Raw genomic sequence first — 27,830 nt, 5'->3', positions numbered from 1 at the left:
TGAACGCGTTTTTCTCAAAACCACTTTTTTGAGTGCGGCACGCAGCAGAACTCGAGCAATTTTTATCCGATCGACTTCAAATTAGGACTGAATCAATAAAACTAGTTTATCTAAAGAAGTACATAGGATTTTTTCGATATCTCAATAAATAAAAAAATTATAGCCTTTTTTCGACGAGAAACTTTGCTCGAAAATCGACCTTAAATTTCGAAAGCGTGCCTATTTTTCAAAAATCAATATTTTTTCAAATCCCTATGTACTTCTCTTCAAAATATCATATTATTAACGAAAACACTCGATATTTTTTTTTCAGATCGACTTTGAAGACAGTTCTGCTGCGTGCCGCGGATCACTGCAAAGGCAACAGCACCTGACGCGGGAGCTTCCCCAGCGCCACCATGAGGCGTGAAAAATTTGAAATTTTTTTTTATGTATCTTTAATAAACAACGAACAAAACAAAAAAAAATTTTTGGAATATCTCTTTTTTTCCCACAAAAAAAAATTCTTGAAAAACGGCAAAAAAACAGGGGGTCACAGTGGTGTTGTCCCAAGGCGTTGTTTATACTCACTGGACGACGAAACATCGCAGGCAAATGTAGCCTGGTAAATTTTTTTCACTGACGGCACTAACTCTGCCGCAACGAACTCGAGCTCACTGTTGGGTAAAGTGTTGTCGCAGGGGCTCGCGGGTTAGCCGCCTAACATCGGTCTAATCGAGTTGGGCCGCAACAACCCCGGCGTTGGTGGTGAGATGGAAGTCTGCCATGATAAAAGAGATTTGTAACTACGGATTTTTGTTCGCGAACTGCTTTTATACGGTGGCGCGGTGACAATGGCAGAGTGGGGTGCAAATATGTGGGGATCGTATTATTTTTAGATGCGCTAAATCGCGCAGTATATGCGAAAACAATGTAATTTTAGACGACAGGTTTATGTGAGGGGTAAATCGACGGTCGCTTAATTGGGCGGCTGGCCAGGTGACATTGTACGCACGTAGTTTGGGCAGCTGGCCAGGGTGGCTGCGAAACAGCGGTCTACTTACCATTGCACTCACTGATGGTAATCACCCACTGATGGTTACACTCACGGGGTTAAGAACCACGGGTTGAGAACCACACACACACATACACGTACGCGCGTGGTGTTCCAGAACCGACATATCCACGGTAAGTCAGCTTAGGCCGGTCACATGTACGCACGCACACCTCACACGGACACACGCACACGCGGTGAGCCAGAACCAACATATAATTGCTACTGATACATCTTACCCGGTCCCCTAGCAACGCACCGACCGTCGGACCCGGACAGCCAGCGGTAGGTCAAACCGAAGCTGACCCGGAACGGTTAGGAGAAACACTCGGGCTCACCCCCTTTGCCTCATTAATTTTCTTGTTCTAACAGTACACCCCTTACCCACTAATTTACCTGTCCATAAATAGACAGGACTATTTGAATAAAATGTTACAACAACTCTCAGATACCAATACTTACAAAGTTGTAAAATACGATCTCACTTATACTTTACAACAACGTGTGAACAATCTCGTTAATTCCTGGTTCCAGAATAATTTCATTTCTCCTCAATTTAAACGTAGTATTTTCACCAATAATAGTGTACCGGCCAGAGCGTATGGTTTACCTAAAATCCACAAGCCTGAGGTTCCCGTCAGAATTATTGTTTCGTTTGTCAATAGTCCTACCTACAAATTAGCCAAAGTTATCAATTCCTGGTTAAAAGGAGGGTTAAAGAGACCTGCTTCATACGTCAAAGATAGCTTTGAATTAGTAAGAAATATCAGAAACATTAAATTACCACCTGATTATCTATTAGTATCTCTCGATGTCATATCGTTATTCACCAACGTCCCGTTAAATTTGACTATCGATGCGATTCGATCACAATGGAATGAACTTAAATTAAACTTCCCGATACCTCTACATCAATTACTAGCAGCATTAAACATCTGTTTCGATTCCTCGTTTTTCAAATTTAACGACACGACATACTCTCAGACTTTCGGCTTACCGATGAGTTCGCCTTTATCGCTTATTTTGTCTGATATAGTGATGGATGATCTTGAAGTTAATTGTATTAAAAAATTACCTTTTACCATGCCTTTTTATTATAGATACGTTGACGACGTATTAACAGCTGCTCCAAAACAATTCATTTCAAAATTATTAAACACCTTTAATAGCTTCCACCCGAGACTCCGATTTACCGTTGAAATAGAGAATAACAATACAATTAACTTCTTAGACGTCACTATTATCAATAATGCTTCCTTCATCACAACCAACTGGTACCAAAAACCGACATGGTCTCAACGCTACCTCAATTTTTTCTCACATCATCCTCGATCTTATAAAGTTGGTACGATCATTAATTTGGTTGATAGAGGCATAAAATTGGCTGGTGAACGCTTTCACAAAGACAACTTAAATTTAATCAGAGAAGTCCTAACTAAGAATGAATATCCTCTTGCCTCAACTCATAAAACCATTAACCGTAGATATAATCAAATTTTGCAATCCAACAACAATTCACAGCCGCCAATAGTCAATATCAATCCTAAAGTTTTCATCTCGATTCCTTATGTGGCCGGCCTATTTGAATCTCTTAATAGAATTTAAAAAAAATATAATGTACAATTCGTTGGCAGAAATGTAAGGGGATCTTCATTCTTTGTTTGACTCTGGTGTTGTATCTCTACTTAGTTGTAGGGATAGGAGAGTGCGGGTTGTTCCCAGAGGGGAGAAAGATGAATTTCTCTTACTTAGCCACGAATTGGTGAAACAAAGTATATAAAAGGTGTTTATTCGATCAGTTACAACGTTCCTGGCAGTTGCTGTAGTTCAGGGCTCGGCCCCGTTCTGAACTGTCAACAACGTTCCTGGCACTTGCCGTAGTTCAGCGCTCGGCCCCGGTCTGAACGGTCCTTGATCTTCGTTATTCAGTTAATTTATTAATTCTATAATGCTGAGTCAGGCGCCTGGGCGATGCATTTGTTCAGAGGTTCGACACATTCCAGGTCATGCATCGCCCAGCCGTCTTGACTGCAACAATCTAACCTACTTACGCAATTTGACGAGTCGTACTACTTTTGGGTTACAACACCGGTAAGGACAATCTGCCCTTGACCAAACAGTCTAACGTTGTCTATAAGATCTGCTGTAAAAACTGTAAGAAACCCTACATTAGGCAGACGAGTCGTTGTTTGAATATCAGGATTAACAAGCATAAGAACAATATCAAAGACGCTGTTGATCATCATACTGCTTTAACTGAACATGCCGTAGATTTTGGTCACCGTTTTGATTACGACAATGTCGTCATCCTTCACAAAGAACCGAAGTATTATAACAGACTTATTTTAGAAATGTGCAACATCGTTAGTCACTTTAATTCAGTCAATCTACGGCAAGATATCGAGAGCTTAAGTGATATTTATATTAAGTTAATCAGAGATTCTAATATGTAGATATGTTATCGACGAATTTCATGGTTACCGACTCACTAAGGTCTATCATTGTCTCCTCTAGCGTTATCCTCGTTCCTTCTCTAGTCTATGTAGATATTGAATAGTTCATGCTCACTTTGCGCTTCCTCCTACACACTTCCATCTTGTTCCTGCTCGTGTCAAAACGTGCGTAACGACGTAATTTGTTGTTTCCTACAATCTACTTGAATCTCATGGAGAAGTGGGCTTGTAGAAGAAAGAAGGTTGGCGCTAGAATTGCCAATGCATCCCTCTTTATAATTATACGCTTCTAATTCTGTCTCGATGTTACAATAAGGTTAGTTAGTTTGGTTTCCTTCTTAGCACACTTTCCACTCTCATGCCATACAAGTTGGATATTAATGTTCTCTGTACAGTTATATATTTTTTAGATTAAGGATGGACATGTCCATCTCCAACAATTTTTCTGTGATTGTCTATGTTATGCCGTCCCCAAATACGGATAACGCCTATTGTAAATGTGTAAAGGTTAGTCCATGCGCTTGTCGTTTTTGCACAACGTACTATTATTTATAATTTATTGTTATGCATCCAACAAATTATGTGTTTGTAACACAATATATTTATTTGCGTAGATGAATTAATTAATATAAACTCCTGAGGATGACTCACACACGAGAGTCGAAACGTCGCCAATGAATGCTGCGTTTGTTAATGTCCTACATATCCAAGATTTCATTTGCGTATCAAACCACGAGGACCAGACTAGTTCTACCACTAATTTACCATAGGAGCTTAATTGTCAATATCTAGAATAGCATACTAATAAGTGTAGTTTATGAATAATATTAGAGTTAGACTTAACTTATTGCTCTGTTCGTAATAAAACCGTTCGTCGTTCTCACCCAAGTTACCTCACTGGTCAAACTCAACCATTCACTGAATCACAGGTGTCCTCAGGACTTTATTCGAGCTAAGCCCACGAGGATAGTCTCTAACCGCTCGGTGACTATCCTCATTTTTCAATAAATTAACAACAACCGAAGCCTTCAGCCTCGGTTGCACGTAACATGGTCATTTAATTTTGAATAAAATTGGCGTTTGGTATATTGTTTCTTTTCCCCCGATACTTTTGAGAGTTGGTTGTAGTAAGCATTCCAAATCCGCGTAAATACAGAATGGGACGGTTTCTTTATGTTTGAAATTTTTTAATTCAAGAATTCTGTCGGTAAAATAACTTTGGTTTTGTTTAAGTTCAGGCAATCTACATTGTGCTTTAACAAACATATTTCAGATTGAAAGTGTGACAGACACCTATCGCATAACCAAGTACGAGCACGGTGACCAGAAATTTGAGATTTTGTTAATCATGATAAATTTCGAATACATGCAAAATGGTGTATTCTTCTGTTCTTTGTGTAATTTTCCATACGATCATCATCGTCATTATCATCATCATCATCATTGTCAATTCTAGTCTCTAACATTAAAAGATGAATTACAGGTTTATCAGACTTGCTTCGACTCAAATAAACGGGTACAATTTCACTGTTCTTTCGTTTTTTGTTAGTACAATCGATACTGTAGACGTTAATCGAAAGCGCGTTCAGTTTGTCAAATTCTGGAATTTGATCCAAGGACATTGGAAAATTCAAACCATCATACCGTAGCACTGAGCTGAAATGTGGGGAAGAGCTGACTCTGTTGGAATAGCTATTGTTGGCTGGAAAGAGGGCTGCAGTGACCGACTATAGAAAGCAGTACTAATCGTTGTTATGAATGTAGAACGAGAGCCCTCTTGTTCTGAATATCTTTGCGTAGTGGTGTATATGTGAACACACCTCCTCGTAGTGGCACGTACTTGTTGATATTCACAGTCAAATTGATGATTTCAATCAAAGACCAACCAGAGTCTTGTTCTTGGAAGTCTTCCAACTTGGCCATCACTTTTTGCTTGACATTCTCTTCGAACCAGCCCTGTATGTCCGTTGGTTGCAGGATAACTTGATTTTTGGTATTAAAAAATTTAATGTCTTCCACAATTTCAGCGTTCTTTGTAGTACTAAATTTACACGATAAAACACAGTTGGCTTTCAAACTTCCTGTCTAACGTAGCATGTTCTTGAGTCTTGCAACGACCAGGTGTTTGGCATCTTTCAAAAACACGCCCAAATCCTTGTGTTGCAGATTTATTACAGCACCCGTTCTAATTCGACTCTCGAACGTCGTCTCCAAATCTTCCCATTATACTCGATCGCTCCGCTGTTGGCTTTGTAATCCGTCGCCTACTTTTCGAAATTGTTGGAATTTTGCAGTCAACGATTTCAATATTCCGATCGTTGTCAAAATCCGTGTCTTCTCCCCGTGTCTTCCTCCGTAAAATTTTCTTCTCGTGTTTTGGGTTCCAAATCGGATCCATTTCTGAACCTCGACCGGTGAAGATTTCTCGCTCAAAATCTTGAACGCCGTCTCCATGATTTTCGTCAATTTCAAACACTTTTTGGAATCCATGTTCGTTTCTTTTCCTTCCTCAATCGCACACTTGACAAGAGTTACTGTTGCAAAGCTTGCTATAGAATGATTGCTCTGCGTCGACGTGGTCCCTTTTATGGTACATCGTGACTCACACATACCATCGAACCTTAGCAAACAATATTCTTTAACGAAAACTTTGAGATCTTTTTCGAGCGAATCTGCTGCTCTTGTAAGATGGTAAGACAGTTCTTGGAACTCGACGGTGAAGTTTGACGCGCTTCATGTACGAGACAGAGCTGTGGTAGTGCAATAGTATTAGTAGATATCGTTCGCTAAGCGCGCAATGGGGATGTTTTTACTTTGCCAGCGGTGTCAGGTTTACGATTTTGAGACCTCTGCACTTGTTCAGTAGAGCGGAGTGAGACAGCGGTAATTTACAAAACGCAACCGACAAGTGTCGACCACTTCGAGATTTCATATAGGTTTAAGTGTGAATCTAAACACTTGAAGAAGCTGTACGAAGACTGGGGTGCCCCATAAGCCTGATGAAATCACTTGCAGTCGAACTGTCCAAGTGTCAAGGTGGGATTTTACTTGAACGAAGAGGAATAATTTAACGTGTGTGCGTTTTTTTCCAGATTTTTGTCCCCGGAAATTCGTTCTGAAAACGAACATCGGTGAGTTTTATCAGAATGTCACAATTTTTTCAACGGTCTGTGACAAACATTCAAGACTTCAGACGTGTATGCTAATTTTTTTTTTTTCAGATATAGAGTATGTGAGAATTACCCAAAACATTCACGTGCCGCGAGAATGGGTACATACCCTCCCGGTCAGCATCTTGATGGAGGGGATTGAGTTGGCAATTGCCGCATATAACGACAAGAACGACGTCTACCTCCACCAAGCGGGGGTACTAACACTGCTTGGTCGAGAAGACGACGGAACCTGGTGGTTTCGTAAAGTGTAAGACGAAGTTGTATACATATATTAATCAAAAAAATGACTGTAATTTTTTTTTTTCACCTTCATCTTTATCTTCATTAAGATTTTCTTATAGTAAAAAAATTTTTTACATGCTTTAGGAACGAATATTCATTCTTTGGTTAATAGAAATTTTTCCTAAATCAATTATTCTTATGAAGTATTAGGTAATACAACAGTTTCGCGACACTGATAAAAATTATTTTCTCTCTTTATTTTCCACAATAACAATTATAAAAAAATTCTAGCACACATTAGATTTCTAAAATTATATCATTTTTTTTTTTTATGTTTCAGAGACGTCTAAAACATGTGTGGAGTAGTACAGTCGTAGTACAGTAGTAGTAGTAGTAATAGTATTTTGTGATTTTGTGAAAAAATATATTCTTTAAAAAAATTAATGCTCATAATTTTTCTTAAATGTCTAAAACTTAAATCAAGTGCAAACTTATTCGAGAGTCAACGCATCAGTGAATTCCACCTGGTTATATTGGCCGCCCAGATACTTCAGCAGCAAGCGATCCAGCTCTACAGCTTGCACCATGTTCTTTTTTTCAACATTTCAAAATTTTCCATCTGAGGAAAAGATTTTTTTGCGTTTTTTAGGTACTTTATGAATTAATAATAATCAATATTTAGCATCTCAACAATTGAGAAGAAAAAGATGGTTTGATAAGTACTTCAATACTATGCAGAAGGTAAAATTAATTTTTTTAGCTATTTTTCGTCTCATTTCAAAAAAGTTGTATTATTGAAAGACAGTGTTAACATCTTATAAAAATTTTCAATGAGTACACAAGACTTTTGTTCTAGATTTCAGTTCATTTGCAATGAACCTCATGGTAGATCCATTTTCATTATTCATTTTCATATTTGTTGAAGAACTTAAGTAATTTTTCTCAATTGAAACCTAATGAGCGCTTCTCAATTTTGGAAAAAAACTCATAAAACAGGTTCAGCCTTCGAGATATCTTCATAAAGGTTCTGGCAAAGAGAGAGAGAGAGTCTTTCAGAATTTTTTGGATGTTTTCAAAACTTGAAACATTGAATTAGTTCAATTTATAATTTTAGAAGTGCACAACAAAGCCAAAAAATTCTTCGTAGTCTAAGCGACGACTTCTCTCGGCGCTCATGTTCACGTGGTGACTTGGCGCCGGCAACCCGAGCTGTTTATGCGAGGGGAGTGCCTAGGACAAAGGGGCTGTGTGGGCCCCACGGTTTTCCAAGGGATCGACGTTTCGGCCAGCGAGGCGACGATCACTTCTCGATAGAGTTCCGAGCGAGCAGATAATGCGCGACGCTATACGTTTTGTACCAATTATATAAATATAGAGTCAATTCGTCCTTCGGCCTTTCTTACAGTAGGGACATTCTTGAAACGATTGGAATTAAAAATGAAGTAGTGTCAAATTTTTCTTAAATGTTTGTATCTTAAAGTTGACTTCCTGAAAAAACTTTGAAAAAGTAAATTGAACATCTTGGAGATGTCACTGTCTATAAAATATTTGATATATTCAGGTACATGTAAACGATACTTTTTCATGCAAAATTGACTTTTATTTCTCCGCTGTATAATACCAGCGTAGATATTTCTCGTAACAGGACTTTCTTAACTTATCAATTTCACGATGACGATGGTATGTTTCCAACGTTTTGCACGTGATAGTTGTTGATTATGAAGAACTTCTTTTACCGGCCTGGTCAGTTACTTGGTCCATAATACGTGAAGCTGCCTATACCCCCGGTCCCACCCAGGCCCCCGAACTGTTACGAAGAATAACCCAGGGTTGTAAGTCTTTACATATCCTCAGTCATCGATCACGGTTAAGGTACTGTTTCAGTCTGCGAGGCACTTCGTTTTTTCCTTTTGGGCAATAAATATATCTGTAACCTGAGAAGTCATCCGTTATTAATAAGAAATATATAGAACCTCCCAACGACTCAACCTCCATTGGTCCATATACTGCGTGAGCCAGCTCGCATGTCCGTGTGGTTTTTGTTTCGCTTCATTTGAATGGGATTCTGTGCATCTTACCCTGAGTACATCCATTGCAGTTGTTGGTATCTACCTCATATGGAATGACGTTTCTGTCCAGTATTTGCTGTACATACTTCGTATTTTGGTGGACCATGCGCTTATGCCAAACTGACAAATTGTCCCTCGTTTAGCTCACCGCCTTGTTCAGCGTTTCTGAACTGCATCGTATAAAGTTTGTCACTCCGGTAACCAATTCCTGTCACCTTACCGTCTTTTGTTATATTGCACTTTTTGCTATCGAATGACACTGCGTAACCTTTGTCTGTCACACTTCTTAGCGAAAAGAGATGTAACCGTCATTTCAGGCACATCTGAGATATTATTTAATATAGTTTTAGTCCACTCAACACCGTCATGTGCTTGCACTATTATCGTTCCGCAGCCAACTGCATTTAGTTCAGTCCCGTCTCCGATTATCACTTTATTATAGTTTGTAAATTTCGTGTATGTGTCGATCATTTCTTCATCGTGACACGTGTGTTCACTCGTGCCTGTATCCACCAGCCACTTTAGGTTAGGTTTCCCCTCAGCTACGTATGCGTTTTGTTTTTCATTTTTTCCTTGACCAGATGAACTTTTACCTTGAATCTTTTTCTGTTTATACAACTTAATCCGACATTTGCTTATGTGATGACCCGTTCTTTTACAATATTTACTTTGCATCTTTAAGTCCTTACAGTCTCGCTGAAAGTGTCCTTCTTTACCGCAAGCATAACACTTGATCGGGCCCCTAGAGCTGCTGCTCGCGTAGGCCACAGAAGTTTCGGTGAGAGATGCGCCATCTCTATTAGCAATTCGTTCTTCCTCGACTAGCAGCCTTGCCGTTAACTCGGCTAAACTCTGATTCTTTTCTGGTACGGATCCCCACGCTGCAAATAAGTGGTGAAATTTCTCAGGAAGTGACGTTAGCACGTTGGTCGAGATCATCTTTTCTGAGATTGTGTCTCCCAGCTTGGCTGATCTATCTCTTACTTCCTTAGGCCAAGCTACAGAGATTTAGAGTAAAACCAGCTGCGCCGCTGTTTGTAAAATAGTTCCATATGATATAGTGAGATGTTTTTCACTCGACTTTATTATTTATAACTTTTTTATTAACAATTTTATGAAAAAAATCACGTTTTTTTTAGTGTTTTTGCTTATAAAATTGAAACTATCAGAGTAATCGTGATAGTGTCAATAGTAAAACTGTAGAAAATGAAAAGACGTAGAGAATGAGAGGTCGGTCGACTCGATCGGACTCTTAGTTTAAGAGAAAATCGGAAAAAACCGGACAAAATGGAGTTTTTTCAAAAATTCATAACTCGGTTATTGTTTGAGTTGTAGCGTAGATCCTCCGGTCAGTATCGGTTATTAATGTAAACTTTATATGTGCGAAGAGCAGAAACTGTCCGATGCATAGTTTTTGATCTGTGGTCATTTGAATATTTTACTATGCAATTTTCCAGCAGACCTGAATGCGACAGGTATGGTCCGATTTCAATTTCCAAAAAAGATTTTGAAAGTAGAATTTTCATACTACAAAACGTTCATCTTGGTTTTTCATATGGATGGGATGTATAAAATATTGATATTTATTAAATTATCAACGAAATCCGTAGAGCGTTCTCGAAGGAAAATGAAAAATATTGGCCGTGAAATCGCATTTGCAGAAAATACAATTGTTGTCAATCAAAAAGAATTTCTCAGTAACGAGAGAAACAAGTCAAAAATAATTAATCTGATAAGTAGGTCATTAAAAATAGCTGGATTTAGAACAAAAATCGCTCCTGAAGATGCGGATAGATTGATTATAGTTACGGCTATTGAAAATTCTCGTATTGATACTGAAACAACTGTGATTATCGTAGGTGAGGATATCGATTTGCTTGTTATTTTCTCTCAACTGGCGACAAATATGAAGAATATTTACTTCCGCAAGGAAGGTAAACACGAAAAACACCAATTTTATGATTGTAATTGTTTTAAATACGAGCGTTTACAGAATATTGTGGTGTTTATTCATGCTTTTTGTGGATGTGGCACGACTTCGTGCTTTTATAAACTCGGGAAGAGTAAATTGATAGAAGCGTTTTCATCTGAACTCGAATCGAAACACTTCTTCAATTGGCTTCGGTTTTCTATGACGAAAATGCGAGTCATGATAGAATAACTGAAAGTGCATTCGATTTGATTCGAGGAATGTATAGCACCACAACAGAAAGGAAATTAATGGAAAAATCGAAGTCCTCCTCGTTACATGACTTACGATATCTACATTTTAGCAAAGCTAAAGTTAAAAAAAAATTCTCTCTGGAGACTTTACCGCCGACAGAAGGCGCAGCTAAGCAGCTCGCTTTTCGAGTTTTCTACCAATTACAGCTTTGGTTAGGTAAAACGCATCTGAAAGCAACTGATTGGGGATGGCAAGTAAGATCCAAGTGCTTGATACCTGTAAAAACTACCGATCCACCAAACCCCAAAAAGTTGCTTCAACAGATATCATGTTCCTGCAGTAAGAAAGGATGCGTGAATACTTCGTGCAGTTGCAAGAAACATGGTTTGCGATGCACAAATCTATGTGTACACTGCAAAGAAGATACGTGTTACAATTTAGAAATAAGTAAAGTCTCTACGATATCAGACGATGAATGTGAGGAAGATGCTCACAATGATGATACCGACATTGTAATGGGATTCGAAAACTTTTGTGAAAGCGACAATTCTATAGAAACAGCCCATGTTGCCGAAAATGTTGATGTAACGAACTCAATTTCAATCCCATCGAAAAAGAGAAAATTATTGTAAAATTTTGTACTGTTTTATACATAATAATTTGTGAAATAAATATTAATTTTTTATACATCCCATCCATATCTAGATTCGCGGCAGCGAATCGCCGCCAAGTTATGCGAAAGCTAGCCGAGAATTATTTACCCGGCCTAACTACTTCCCTATCTTCCTGTGTGAAAGCATATCGTAATATCTCAGGAACGCGTGAATATTTTTAAATGAGACTTACACGGCTGGTACTCCAGGCCGATATAACCTCAGTGTAAAAGTCCGATCGAAATCTGTCAAATGGTTTCCACAATATTAGCCGTCAAAGATGATGAAAATGAGAATTATTTTTCTTCTTCTTCTTCTTCTCCACGCCAGAGCGCCTTGTAGACACGATTCCGCCCGAACGCGTGTATGAATCGAATCTAAGTTTTAAACACAGAATTTTGGCATCGAAATCTCGCCCCCTATTGATTTTGGTATAGATCTGAATCCGTATTCGGCCGGTATAATATTATAAAGTTGCGAAGTGGGTCGATAAAAGATAAATAAAACATAATGGCCGCTGGGTAAAGCAGTTATTAATTAATAATGCAACAGCCAGATGGCGCTGCCCGCGCTTAAGGGGGGAGCCTGCTTTAGAGGCTTCAAAAAATCGATATTTTTTTTTTTGCATAAATGTCTTCCTAAACTATCCAAGAATGTGCCGATAAAATTTCAAAAGCAAATTCAAATTATTTTCGGAGTTACAGAAGAAATAGTGAGCAAGCGTCAAACAGGTATACGAGCGGCCGGATCGCTCGAAGTGCTGAAGCGACAAACACCCTGGCTGCTTTTAAACATCCACCACGTGTAATTGACGAACATGTCGAGAAGCACATTCGTCCTGTGTACGAGGATTTATCTAAGGACGATCTGCTAACGAGGTGTTTAGGTGGAAACACACAAAATGCGAACGAATCGTTCAATTCCACTGTGTGGCGCATCGTACCTAAACACCTTAACTCAGGCATTAAAATCGTCGAGATTGCTGCTTACATCGCTGGAGGAATGTTCAATGAAGGCTACAGTGCAGTATTGAAAACCATGCAGTTACTAGATTTAAAAATTGGACAGCAATGCAACAATTTCGCCAAGGGAGCTGACAAGGAGCGTATCAACCGACAAAACAGGCGCGATTCATTGGAAAGTAAAGAGGCCAGAACGGCCCGCAGACTCGAACATCTGGGCGAAAACCAGTTTTTTGAAGAGTCTCAAGGGCCATTCTATGGACCAGGAATCGCTGATTAGCATATTATTGCGGTAAGTTCAAAAAAATTAAGATTTTTTATATACGAAAACTTTGACGGGCGATTTCTCGGTTTTTCATTTTTACGATTTTCCCGAGTTGGCGGGAAAGATAGAAAAAAAACTAAACGTCCTATCGAAACGAGACAAAATTGGTTGTGTTCGGGATGAAATTCTCTTCTAGTTGAACCTAAAAAAACTTAAAAAAGTAATGATTAACCATTTTTTTTAACCATCTAAAGTGAATTTTTTTTTTCCAAGAAAATGAATTTTTTTTTTAATTTGCGAAAAATAATTGAATTTTTCACTTTTTTTTTAATTTTCTTGGTTTAAATAGAAGCTATACTATTGAAAATTAAAAATTTTTTTGGTTTTTTAGTTTCAGATGAAAATTGCGACCTGCATCTTTCCCGCCGCACGACACCTGCATACTCGAGGCGCCTCGGCGAAATGCTTGTACCACGCATAATATGACATATATTTTGATGAAAAAATTAGAGAAGACTCTTGAAATATATAACAATAAAACCTGAAAGTTTCGTTTTAATCAAATATTTCTTTCCTTGCCAAAAAAATCCTCGAAAAAATCGATTTTTTGAAGCTTCTAAAGCAGGCTCCCCCCTTAACCAAAATGGCCGCCTCATGCCGCTGTCACGCTGTAGCGTGAAATGTTTATGATAACTTGTTACTTGTTTATTTATGTTATCGAATCTTAGAATCAATTTGCAAAGTTCATGAAAATCGGTTATGCTTATGGTGTCATGAAATAAGTGAGTGAGTGAATCGGTAATCGCGTGTCGTAAGAGGGAAACCAAAGAGAATTCTCTTTGAGGGAAACAGAATGACGAACTGTGGTTTCAAGCAGATTGTTATCATTAACTTTCAGAGGGCTGACATTTTTCCCTTGAAATTCGATATTTTTTAGAGGTATGATTTGTGTATATATAAATAGTTGACACATCTCGTGGAGTTTCCGAGTTATCTACTGACTTCTGAAAGAGCCAGTCCAGCCTTCTAAAGGTCAATTATTAGGGGCACTACAGGCTCTTTTGATTTTACGAAACGGATCGTCCGAGGTAGGTGCAAATTCAGAATCGAACCAAAGAAAAGATGAGATATTCTGCAATCGGATACAAATTCAACAAACAGCCTGAATAACAAACAGAATATGATCAGCCACATTTGTGACGTGCATACATGGCTATTAAGCAAATGCCAAGAAGAAGGTTATTGTCTCGTCATTATTCAGATAGCACAATGCTAACCAAAGCTATTGGAAAAATGCTCACGATGCTTCATTCATATCGGACGGTATGTTACTTTGTTAATTCTCATTGGATTATATTTATACACAGAAAATTTAATATATGAACAGCTTAGCCTCAACCTCTGCATCTCTACCAAATGTACAACCTGTTCGTTTATTAATTTTTATGTTTTCTATGTATTTGTTGAATACTTTTCTTTAATTCATTGTCGCACGGTGTAGTACGTATCAGTGATAAAATGGAACCTTTTCTTTGCTTGATTGTTCTTTTGTTTATTCACAGTCATTTGGACCATTCCTATCCTGTTACACATCCATTGGAACCTTTAAATGTTACACTTCGGCAAGCCGACATTCCAAACAGAGGGTAACCCACAGCTGTGCAAAACTGAATACTCTACATATCTTATCGGAACTATCCGATTGTCATCAGACTACTAAGCGTATACTTCACTTGTCTGTTGTTCAGCATCACTAACTACTCATCAAGAAGACTAATAGACATCTGTCAATACTTAGATCAACGGTATCCTATACATTTTCATATTAACCAAATCACCTAATCTCATATGATATCGCCAAACACAATAATAAGATGAGGATGAAGTTATTAACGTTGCTGTAACGATGCATGCTTGAGAAAAATCTTGACTTTGCACCTCCGATAGTGTACGATATTCAATAAACCATGATAACCAAAACGTACTCCCACTTTGAAAAGCCAACTCTTAGAAAAGTCATTCTAAAACTGGGCAATAATAATTTTTTCCCGGATGTTTGGTTACAACAACATTACTAACTTCAGCCGCATATACTAAGCTAAAATCAATTCCTTTGTTAAATAAAATCCTGATTGTTTATCGATTTATGTTTCACAGTCACCTGGCCCATTCTTATCCGACCGTTGATCTGTTAAACTCACTAACATTGTGCTGCGGCATAACTACGTCTCAACACAAAAGGGCGGCGACTTAGAATTTGGCACTCTATGTGTCACTCATTGTCTTGAACCATCTTTCATTGACTTACCTATCACTTACTTCATCTACCTATCCATCAGCACCATTGACTTTCCAGCAACAAGCGGTATGCACTAACCACAATACTATAACTAATAAACCACCTGTTGCCATATGAAACGAACTACAGACTTTATGAACAATAGTAGTACAAATGCTTGACGAATTGAATGTTTTTCGATTAGTATGTGATTGTTGTTGTTTTTGTTTTTGTTTTTTACAGATACTTCCATTATTCTTATTAACACGTTTGTGACAGAAATTGTGCTCCGTGAAAATTAGGATGTGAACTAACTGGATGCTTTCAATAAAAGAGTTGAACACCCATGAAATATGGTGAATGCCCCACTAAGAACTTCTGAATTTCTGTGCGGATAGGAACTCTTGTCTAATCATATCTTTCAAGTGTGTGTATCTACTTCGACTGTCGAAGTACACGCCGCTGCAGCTAGCAGCCAAAATTAGCAGCGAAACGTTTTGAGGTTTATTCCAATAAGGTAGTGAAGTCCTAAAATCAAAATTTTGTGATATAACTTGAATCCTCAACACTATTTTAGAATTATGAGGATAAAACTGAACTGCATCATTCTTTTTTCAGAGAGTTGAACACGTTTGACTGCTAACTTCAGCTGCTACCCTCAGCTTCATTTGTATTAGAAAGTACTACACACAATTTGATAATCAGGCTGAAGATAGTAAAGTTATAGTGTAGCAAAATCTCAGAGTAAAAAATCATTAGTATTAGACAATTTAAAAACTACTTTTGTGGAGTTAGCTTGTCAAAATTAAAGTTTATTTTGTTAACAATGGTTCCCTAAGTCTCAGACATTTCTGTGATGCAAACTGGCAAGTTTTCTGAAACATTCATTGTTACAGTAACGTCCACTAACTTCATCGTCATAGTTGATACACTGGCAAATCAAAGGCACAAGTAGTAGGATTTATCTCGTAGCTGAACGAATTTAAAATAAGCTGTTGAGAGATTTAGATCATAAGGATTCTCACAGAATTGTTCGAATTGTTTTAAATATATAAAACCTTGTCATATTTAGAATCTACCGGTGGTTTTTGTATTTGACATAAAATTGTTCTAAATGTTCTACATCGCCGACAAACTTGAAAAATCGTTCCAAAATCATTTGAAACATATGAAATCTTGATAGTTGTTCAGCTACCTATGTAATCATTTTACATCAAATCGCAGGAAGTTGTTAAAAGCATTTGAAATAGCTGATATTTGTAAACCCGTGAAACTATTTAAAATAAGTATAATCAAAGCTAGAATCAATTTGAAAATGCTGAAATCACTGAGAGTCGTATGAAATCTTCTAAACTCTATGAGACTTCTCCAATCGGTTGAATTAGGTCCTGCAATACTTGCGAAGTAACACACCCAATAGATTATACGCATAATACGGACAGTACTCATTGTTATAGTACTTTACACATACATTAAATTCTCGGTTCACCGTAGTATCTGGTTAAATATGTATTAGGGACTGTGTTACTTGTAAAGTTATTTTAACACTTGTGGTGTTGTACTTTAGACACACACTATCATGACGATTCACCGTAGTGTTCTAACAGAAAGATGACAACCTTTACTACGATTTGTTGTTGTTTTATCAGAGCATAAATTAATTTCTAATTGTACATCTATAAAAAAAAAATCTATGCTGCAGCGACATGTATTGTTAATTGGTAAATTAGTGTTAAGAATTTAAAACTGTATAAAATAGAATCATGTACTGAGACTGACAAATTTTAGCTATACTTGTTGTGTTGGGCGATTGAAAACATGAAATTACAAAAAAAAATTGTCATCTATCGTTTTCACTTCGCAGTGTATTCACTACTTATTAGAAAATCGAGGTATACGTATATTGTCTCAGATTACGTCGTTCGGGTGCTGAGTCGGCGAGTTGAGGTTGAGGACTCGGTCTGTCAACAGCTAGGCAAGGATTCCTGTAATTTCCGTTGTTCCTAGTGCGAATACGGGTGTTTTTATTAAACATCTTCGAACGGACTGCAAACGCATAATGGTGGTCATTGAACAATTCGCTCTCTTGCCTCGTACAAGGCTCCGGAAGACTTTTTGGGGACATATCTTACCGGGTATTGGTGGTGGTTATTATTACTAGGCAAAAACATTTGAAATGTAAAAAAATCCGCCAAGTTACCCAAACCAAATCACAATAAAAATTCAAGCACAACTTAGATATGGCCAGTCTCTGTCGTGAGATCAGGAAAGAACCGCAAGCCCTATGATCTCTCAGCAAGTATAGGTATACTTCGTCAAGTCGGACCTCGCTGTTTCGTGTGATGATATCGAAACATCATTCCAAGCGCTACGTACTTGGCGGGCACATTTTTGTTGAAAATCAATTATGAATGATATAGCTACAGAGTAATCATGGAATTTAATCCATCGCATTGATTCGCGGAATAATTACGTGAGAATATAAATTGTACATGATAAAAACTCGATGCGTCTCAATGCTGTATGGAAACAGTTTGCTTGAATACATTACGTGGCACAAGCGACCAAAGCTTCGATATGTACAATTTACCTGCCAATATCTTATTCTTGCTTGCTAGCTAGAAAAAAATGTCATTTTCACTAGTCATGTTCGAAGATGCTTATAATAACACGATAAAAAGCAATCTAAGAACTGCGTCGAAAGGAATTAATGGGTTTTCTGTGCGTAATGAGTACACATCGAGTCGAAGAAATCTCACAGCAAAGAATATGTGTAAAAGAAGCGGATCTATTTGGAATCGAAGAGCTTCTGTTAGAGTCCAGAGATTGACTATTATTATAATTATATTCGCTGACGCCATGACGCGGCGACCTTATTTATTTGTAGACAAATGATTAAACATTTGATGATTGTACGTCATATCGACATCAGCCGTGCGAAGATGTATAAGGAGTGAGAATATAACTTCGTTACAATAACTATGCACTTTTCTAAAATAGTTGCGTGCGAGTGTACGGGAGTGCTGGGGTGCAGGCGCCTACGCCAGCGCGTACGTACACTCGCACGCAACGATTTTCGGACTGCAATCAACAACAAATGCTTTTAAATAAATGAATGAAACGCACATGTGCAGTCAAAATTGAAAATGTACGATAATGATACTGTTTAAAGCTAACTGATCAATACACCCAATCGCATGAAGTCCTCAATTTTATAAAATATGCAATTAAACTGGAAGTGGTAAAAAAAAATTAACAAATCCGATACGTTAGTAATATCAAACAATCTGTTATCAACCAGTTATTCCGATGCACAATTGGAAAAAAAAAAAAAAAAAAAAATCAGTCTATTTGTTGATGGTAATAGATAGTCTTGGAGACGGAATTATTGGACGGGATCACACACTTCACGAACAAGTAGGACCGTTTCGATACAAAAAATATCAAGTAAATGTGCCCGCCAAGTACGTAGCGCTTGGAATGATGTTTCGATATCATCACACGAAACAGCGAGGTCCGACTTGACGAAGTATACCTATACTTGCTGAGAGATCATAGGGCTTGCGGTTCTTTCCTGATCTCACGACAGAGACTGGCCATATCTAAGTTGTGCTTGAATTTTTATTGTGATTTGGTTTGGGTAACTTGGCGGATTTTTTTACATTTCAAATGTTTTTGCCTAGTAATAATAACCACCACCAATACCCGGTAAGATATGTCCCCAAAAAGTCTTCCGGAGCCTTGTACGAGGCAAGAGAGCGAATTGTTCAATGACCACCATTATGCGTTTGCAGTCCGTTCGAAGATGTTTAATAAAAACACCCGTATTCGCACTAGGAACAACGGAAATTACAGGAATCCTTGCCTAGCTGTTGACAGACCGAGTCCTCAACCTCAACTCGCCGACTCAGCACCCGAACGACGTAATCTGAGACAATATACGTATACCTCGATTTTCTAATAAGTAGTGAATACACTGCGAAGTGAAAACGATAGATGACAATTTTTTTTTGTAATTTCATGTTTTCAATCGCCCAACACAACAAGTATAGCTAAAATTTGTCAGTCTCAGTACATGATTCTATTTTATACAGTTTTAAATTCTTAACACTAATTTACCAATTAACAATACATGTCGCTGCAGCATAGATTTTTTTTTTATAGATGTACAATTAGAAATTAATTTATGCTCTGATAAAACAACAACAAATCGTAGTAAAGGTTGTCATCTTTCTGTTAGAACACTACGGTGAATCGTCATGATAGTGTGTGTCTAAAGTACAACACCACAAGTGTTAAAATAACTTTACAAGTAACACAGTCCCTAATACATATTTAACCAGATACTACGGTGAACCGAGAATTTAATGTATGTGTAAAGTACTATAACAATGAGTACTGTCCGTATTATGCGTATAATCTATTGGGTGTGTTACTTCGCAAGTATTGCAGGACCTAATTCAACCGATTGGAGAAGTCTCATAGAGTTTAGAAGATTTCATACGACTCTCAGTGATTTCAGCATTTTCAAATTGATTCTAGCTTTGATTATACTTATTTTAAATAGTTTCACGGGTTTACAAATATCAGCTATTTCAAATGCTTTTAACAACTTCCTGCGATTTGATGTAAAATGATTACATAGGTAGCTGAACAACTATCAAGATTTCATATGTTTCAAATGATTTTGGAACGATTTTTCAAGTTTGTCGGCGATGTAGAACATTTAGAACAATTTTATGTCAAATACAAAAACCACCGGTAGATTCTAAATATGACAAGGTTTTATATATTTAAAACAATTCGAACAATTCTGTGAGAATCCTTATGATCTAAATCTCTCAACAGCTTATTTTAAATTCGTTCAGCTACGAGATAAATCCTACTACTTGTGCCTTTGATTTGCCAGTGTATCAACTATGACGATGAAGTTAGTGGACGTTACTGTAACAATGAATGTTTCAGAAAACTTGCCAGTTTGCATCACAGAAATGTCTGAGACTTAGGGAACCATTGTTAACAAAATAAACTTTAATTTTGACAAGCTAACTCCACAAAAGTAGTTTTTAAATTGTCTAATACTAATGATTTTTTACTCTGAGATTTTGCTACACTATAACTTTACTATCTTCAGCCTGATTATCAAATTGTGTGTAGTACTTTCTAATACAAATGAAGCTGAGGGTAGCAGCTGAAGTTAGCAGTCAAACGTGTTCAACTCTCTGAAAAAAGAATGATGCAGTTCAGTTTTATCCTCATAATTCTAAAATAGTGTTGAGGATTCAAGTTATATCACAAAATTTTGATTTTAGGACTTCACTACCTTATTGGAATAAACCTCAAAACGTTTCGCTGCTAATTTTGGCTGCTAGCTGCAGCGGCGTGTACTTCGACAGTCGAAGTAGATACACACACTTGAAAGATATGATTAGACAAGAGTTCCTATCCGCACAGAAATTCAGAAGTTCTTAGTGGGGCATTCACCATATTTCATGGGTGTTCAACTCTTTTATTGAAAGCATCCAGTTAGTTCACATCCTAATTTTCACGGAGCACAATTTCTGTCACAAACGTGTTAATAAGAATAATGGAAGTATCTGTAAAAAACAAAAACAAAAACAACAACAATCACATACTAATCGAAAAACATTCAATTCGTCAAGCATTTGTACTACTATTGTTCATAAAGTCTGTAGTTCGTTTCATATGGCAACAGGTGGTTTATTAGTTATAGTATTGTGGTTAGTGCATACCGCTTGTTGCTGGAAAGTCAATGGTGCTGATGGATAGGTAGATGAAGTAAGTGATAGGTAAGTCAATGAAAGATGGTTCAAGACAATGAGTGACACATAGAGTGCCAAATTCTAAGTCGCCGCCCTTTTGTGTTGAGACGTAGTTATGCCGCAGCACAATGTTAGTGAGTTTAACAGATCAACGGTCGGATAAGAATGGGCCAGGTGACTGTGAAACATAAATCGATAAACAATCAGGATTTTATTTAACAAAGGAATTGATTTTAGCTTAGTATATGCGGCTGAAGTTAGTAATGTTGTTGTAACCAAACATCCGGGAAAAAATTATTATTGCCCAGTTTTAGAATGACTTTTCTAAGAGTTGGCTTTTCAAAGTGGGAGTACGTTTTGGTTATCATGGTTTATTGAATATCGTACACTATCGGAGGTGCAAAGTCAAGATTTTTCTCAAGCATGCATCGTTACAGCAACGTTAATAACTTCATCCTCATCTTATTATTGTGTTTGGCGATATCATATGAGATTAGGTGATTTGGTTAATATGAAAATGTATAGGATACCGTTGATCTAAGTATTGACAGATGTCTATTAGTCTTCTTGATGAGTAGTTAGTGATGCTGAACAACAGACAAGTGAAGTATACGCTTAGTAGTCTGATGACAATCGGATAGTTCCGATAAGATATGTAGAGTATTCAGTTTTGCACAGCTGTGGGTTACCCTCTGTTTGGAATGTCGGCTTGCCGAAGTGTAACATTTAAAGGTTCCAATGGATGTGTAACAGGATAGGAATGGTCCAAATGACTGTGAATAAACAAAAGAACAATCAAGCAAAGAAAAGGTTCCATTTTATCACTGATACGTACTACACCGTGCGACAATGAATTAAAGAAAAGTATTCAACAAATACATAGAAAACATAAAAATTAATAAACGAACAGGTTGTACATTTGGTAGAGATGCAGAGGTTGAGGCTAAGCTGTTCATATATTAAATTTTCTGTGTATAAATATAATCCAATGAGAATTAACAAAGTAACATACCGTCCGATATGAATGAAGCATCGTGAGCATTTTTCCAATAGCTTTGGTTAGCAGTGTGCTATCTGAATAATGACGAGACAATAACCTTCTTCTTGGCATTTGCTTAATAGCCATGTATGCACGTCACAAATGTGGCTGATCATATTCTGTTTGTTATTCAGGCTGTTTGTTGAATTTGTATCCGATTGCAGAATATCTCATCTTTTCTTTGGTTCGATTCTGAATTTGCACCTACCTCGGACGATCCGTTTCGTAAAATCAAAAGAGCCTGTAGTGCCCCTAATAATTGACCTTTAGAAGGCTGGACTGGCTCTTTCAGAAGTCAGTAGATAACTCGGAAACTCCACGAGATGTGTCAACTATTTATATATACACAAATCATACCTCTAAAAAATATCGAATTTCAAGGGAAAAATGTCAGCCCTCTGAAAGTTAATGATAACAATCTGCTTGAAACCACAGTTCGTCATTCTGTTTCCCTCAAAGAGAATTCTCTTTGGTTTCCCTCTTACGACACGCGATTACCGATTCACTCACTCACTTATTTCATGACACCATAAGCATAACCGATTTTCATGAACTTTGCAAATTGATTCTAAGATTCGATAACATAAATAAACAAGTAACAAGTTATCATAAACATTTCACGCTACAGCGTGACAGCGGCATGAGGCGGCCATTTTGGTTAAGGGGGGAGCCTGCTTTAGAAGCTTCAAAAAATCGATTTTTTCGAGGATTTTTTCGGCAAGGAAAGAAATATTTGATTAAAACGAAACTTTCAGGTTTTATTGTTATATATTTCAAGAGTCTTCTCTAATTTTTTCATCAAAATATATGTCATATTATGCGTGGTACAAGCATTTCGCCGAGGCGCCTCGAGTATGCAGGTGTCGTGCGGCGGGAAAGATGCAGGTCGCAATTTTCATCTGAAACTAAAAAACCAAAAAAATTTTTAATTTTCAATAGTATAGCTTCTATTTAAACCAAGAAAATTAAAAAAAAAGTGAAAAATTCAATTATTTTTCGCAAATTAAAAAAAAAATTCATTTTCTTGGAAAAAAAAAATTCACTTTAGATGGTTAAAAAAAATGGTTAATCATTACTTTTTCAAGTTTTTTTAGGTTCAACTAGAAGAGAATTTCATCCCGAACACAACCAATTTTGTCTCGTTTCGATAGGACGTTTAGTTTTTTTTCTATCTTTCCCGCCAACTCGGGAAAATCGTAAAAATGAAAAACCGAGAAATCGCCCGTCAAAGTTTTCGTATATAAAAAATCTTAATTTTTTTGAACTTACCGCAATAATATGCTAATCAGCGATTCCTGGTCCATAGAATGGCCCTTGAGACTCTTCAAAAAACTGGTTTTCGCCCAGATGTTCGAGTCTGCGGGCCGTTCTGGCCTCTTTACTTTCCAATGAATCGCGCCTGTTTTGTCGGTTGATACGCTCCTTGTCAGCTCCCTTGGCGAAATTGTTGCATTGCTGTCCAATTTTTAAATCTAGTAACTGCATGGTTTTCAATACTGCACTGTAGCCTTCATTGAACATTCCTCCAGCGATGTAAGCAGCAATCTCGACGATTTTAATGCCTGAGTTAAGGTGTTTAGGTACGATGCGCCACACAGTGGAATTGAACGATTCGTTCGCATTTTGTGTGTTTCCACCTAAACACCTCGTTAGCAGATCGTCCTTAGATAAATCCTCGTACACAGGACGAATGTGCTTCTCGACATGTTCGTCAATTACACGTGGTGGATGTTTAAAAGCAGCCAGGGTGTTTGTCGCTTCAGCACTTCGAGCGATCCGGCCGCTCGTATACCTGTTTGACGCTTGCTCACTATTTCTTCTGTAACTCCGAAAATAATTTGAATTTGCTTTTGAAATTTTATGGGCACATTCTTGGATAGTTTAGGAAGACATTTATGCAAAAAAAAAAATATCGATTTTTTGAAGCCTCTAAAGCAGGCTCCCCCCTTAAGCGCGGGCAGCGCCATCTGGCTGTTGCATTATTAATTAATAACTGCTTTACCCAGCGGCCATTATGTTTTATTTATCTTTTATCGACCCACTTCGCAACTTTATAATATTATATCGGCCGAATACGGATTCAGATCTATACCAAAATCAATAGGGGGCGAGATTTCGATGCCAAAATTCTGTGTTTAAAACTTAGATTCGATTCATACACGCGTTCGGGCGGAATCGTGTCTACAAGGCGCTCTGGCGTGGAGAAGAAGAAGAAGAAGAAAAATAATTCTCATTTTCATCATCTTTGACGGCTAATATTGTGGAAACCATTTGACAGATTTCGATCGGACTTTTACACTGAGGTTATATCGGCCTGGAGTACCAGCCGTGTAAGTCTCATTTAAAAATATTCACGCGTTCCTGAGATATTACGATATGCTTTCACACAGGAAGATAGGGAAGTAGTTAGGCCGGGTAAATAATTCTCGGCTAGCTTTCGCATAACTTGGCGGCGATTCGCTGCCGCGAATCTAGATATGGATGGGATGTATAAAAAATTAATATTTATTTCACAAATTATTATGTATAAAACAGTACAAAATTTTACAATAATTTTCTCTTTTTCGATGGGATTGAAATTGAGTTCGTTACATCAACATTTTCGGCAACATGGGCTGTTTCTATAGAATTGTCGCTTTCACAAAAGTTTTCGAATCCCATTACAATGTCGGTATCATCATTGTGAGCATCTTCCTCACATTCATCGTCTGATATCGTAGAGACTTTACTTATTTCTAAATTGTAACACGTATCTTCTTTGCAGTGTACACATAGATTTGTGCATCGCAAACCATGTTTCTTGCAACTGCACGAAGTATTCACGCATCCTTTCTTACTGCAGGAACATGATATCTGTTGAAGCAACTTTTTGGGGTTTGGTGGATCGGTAGTTTTTACAGGTATCAAGCACTTGGATCTTACTTGCCATCCCCAATCAGTTGCTTTCAGATGCGTTTTACCTAACCAAAGCTGTAATTGGTAGAAAACTCGAAAAGCGAGCTGCTTAGCTGCGCCTTCTGTCGGCGGTAAAGTCTCCAGAGAGAATTTTTTTTTAACTTTAGCTTTGCTAAAATGTAGATATCGTAAGTCATGTAACGAGGAGGACTTCGATTTTTCCATTAATTTCCTTTCTGTTGTGGTGCTATACATTCCTCGAATCAAATCGAATGCACTTTCAGTTATTCTATCATGACTCGCATTTTCGTCATAGAAAACCGAAGCCAATTGAAGAAGTGTTTCGATTCGAGTTCAGATGAAAACGCTTCTATCAATTTACTCTTCCCGAGTTTATAAAAGCACGAAGTCGTGCCACATCCACAAAAAGCATGAATAAACACCACAATATTCTGTAAACGCTCGTATTTAAAACAATTACAATCATAAAATTGGTGTTTTTCGTCTTTACCTTCCTTGCGGAAGTAAATATTCTTCATATTTGTCGCCAGTTGAGAGAAAATAACAAGCAAATCGATATCCTCACCTACGATAATCACAGTTGTTTCAGTATCAATACGAGAATTTTCAATAGCCGTAACTATAATCAATCTATCCGCATCTTCAGGAGCGATTTTTGTTCTAAATCCAGCTATATTTAATGACCTACTTATCAGATTAATTATTTTTGACTTGTTTCTCTCGTTACTGAGAAATTCTTTTTGATTGACAACAATTGTATTTTCTGCAAATGCGATTTCACGGCCAATATTTTTCATTTTCCTTCGAGAACGCTCTACGGATTTCGTTGATAATGTAATAAATATCAATATTTTATACATCCCATCCATATGAAAAACCAAGATGAACGTTTTGTAGTATGAAAATTCTACTTTCAAAATCTTTTTTGGAAATTGAAATCGGACCATACCTGTCGCATTCAGGTCTGCTGGAAAATTGCATAGTAAAATATTCAAATGACCACAGATCAAAAACTATGCATCGGACAGTTTCTGCTCTTCGCACATATAAAGTTTACATTAATAACCGATACTGACCGGAGGATCTACGCTACAACTCAAACAATAACCGAGTTATGAATTTTTGAAAAAACTCCATTTTGTCCGGTTTTTTCCGATTTTCTCTTAAACTAAGAGTCCGATCGAGTCGACCGACCTCTCATTTTCTTCGTCTTTTCATTTTCTACAGTTTTACTATTGAAACTATCACGATTACTCTGAGAGTTTCAATTTTATAAGCAAAAACACTAAAAAAAACGTGATTTTTTTCATAAAATTGTTAATAAAAAAGTTATAAATAATAAAGTCGAGTGAAAAACATCTCACTATATCATATGGAACTATTTTACAAACAGCGGCGCAGCTGGTTTTTTTCTAACACTTTTTACACAAAATGCCTACTCTAAATCTCTGTAGCTTGGCCTACCTCTAGTTTTGCGAGAAATAGCGATAAATCGTCTCCCTCACATTTAAGTGAGAAGAATTTTTGTTGTTCTAGATGTAGACTCGTAGATCATTTTCTTTCGTAGACTGACTCCAATTTTTTCCACATTTCAGAAGCTGATTTTGCCGTTCAAATGTGTATTATGATTTTTTTCTGTAGGTGTGTGACTATAATACCCTGGGCTTGGCTATTCTTTTTCACCCAGTCTACATGACCATTGGTGTTTACTTCCGGCATTGGTTCGCTACCCTCGAGCAAACCATAGGCTCCCATAGCTTGTAATATAACTTTGACTTGAAATTTCAGCATACTCCAATCGTTCACTCCCTCGAGCTTCACACCCGTGGTAACGTATATTTTGTCCATTTTCTTCGAGGAATATTTACTCAACACTTTAACTGATTCTAACTACCGACTGTTGCTAACCGGCATGAGCCATGCCGTATAACATGCTTTTTCGTATCCGTAATAATTTCTTTGATCTTACGTTTCTGGGCCCATAACCTGTTGTGGTTGAGCTAAAAAGCATGTGTTTTGTTTGATTCGAATAATATTTCATTTGATAAGATTTGATTTTGTAACACTATATCACACTTGACCAGTCGTAGCTTGAATTTTAACGATCCACACGCTAGGATGGACGGGGAGACTGGGGGAGAAACTGGGGTGGGAGAGTTCAAGATGGCACTGCTTATAGGAAATAATATACTAGTGACTATAAGAACTTTTAGACAGCGAGAAAAAGTCCCCAGTCATTTTACTTTATTGTTAATTACTTTCATACTTTCAATCCAGCGCTCGAAGAGTCTTATCTCATGTATTTCGACGTTAACAACTAGGACGGTGCGGCTATGAGCTTTGCTCTGCCATGCAGTTTTTTCGAATGGATAATAGATTTCAGATAATTCGATGTTTTTTCCATCTCAGACGAAGCAGAGTTTGGCTACATTTTAGATGTAGATTTGGATTATGCTGAGGAATTGCATGAAATGCATAAAAATTTACCACTGTGTCCGAAACACTACATACCTCCCTTCTCAGAAAGTAAGCAACCGAAAGTGACGACCACTCTACTTTCCAAGCAAAACTATGTTCTTCATTACCCCGTTCTGAGACAATGCTTAGAATTAGTTTTGAAACTAGCTGAAATTCATAGAGTTCTTGAGTTCAGATAAACACCGTGACTCAAAAATTGGAGTTGAATACGGGCTTACGCAAAGAATCAAACAATGAATTCGAAAAAAAACTTCTATAAACTGGTGAACAACGTAGTTTTCGGTAAGACAATGGAAAATGTTGGGAAGTGTAGACATGTCAGGCTGATCACGCAATGGGATG

At 37.4% G+C, this 27,830-nt stretch overlaps 4 long non-coding RNA genes across 4 annotated transcripts; 2 read left to right on the top strand and 2 right to left on the bottom strand.

Annotated features, from left to right (window-relative positions):
• Positions 1-309: 309 nt before the first annotated feature.
• LOC124408009 lies at positions 310-27,830 on the bottom strand. The gene is made up of 4 exons (XR_006929383.1): positions 27,820-27,830; positions 18,860-18,864; positions 15,271-15,277; positions 310-569 (listed from the first exon to the last, which is right to left on the bottom strand). It is a non-coding gene; the product is annotated as an uncharacterized LOC124408009 (long non-coding RNA).
• Positions 3,631-4,221, top strand: LOC124408008. The gene is made up of 3 exons (XR_006929382.1): positions 3,631-3,802; positions 3,897-3,993; positions 4,101-4,221. It is a non-coding gene; the product is annotated as an uncharacterized LOC124408008 (long non-coding RNA).
• LOC124408007 lies at positions 12,950-13,541 on the top strand. Its single transcript, XR_006929381.1, has 2 exons — positions 12,950-13,021; positions 13,392-13,541. It is a non-coding gene; the product is annotated as an uncharacterized LOC124408007 (long non-coding RNA).
• Positions 22,844-23,435, bottom strand: LOC124408005. Its single transcript, XR_006929380.1, has 2 exons — positions 23,364-23,435; positions 22,844-22,993 (listed from the first exon to the last, which is right to left on the bottom strand). It is a non-coding gene; the product is annotated as an uncharacterized LOC124408005 (long non-coding RNA).

Source organism: Diprion similis, chromosome 7 (genome assembly GCF_021155765.1).
Source record: "Diprion similis isolate iyDipSimi1 chromosome 7, iyDipSimi1.1, whole genome shotgun sequence".
NCBI classification, from domain to species: Eukaryota; Metazoa; Arthropoda; class Insecta; order Hymenoptera; family Diprionidae; genus Diprion; species Diprion similis.
Note: the sequence above shows the minus strand (reverse complement) of the source record. Positions and strands in the feature narration are given on the sequence as shown.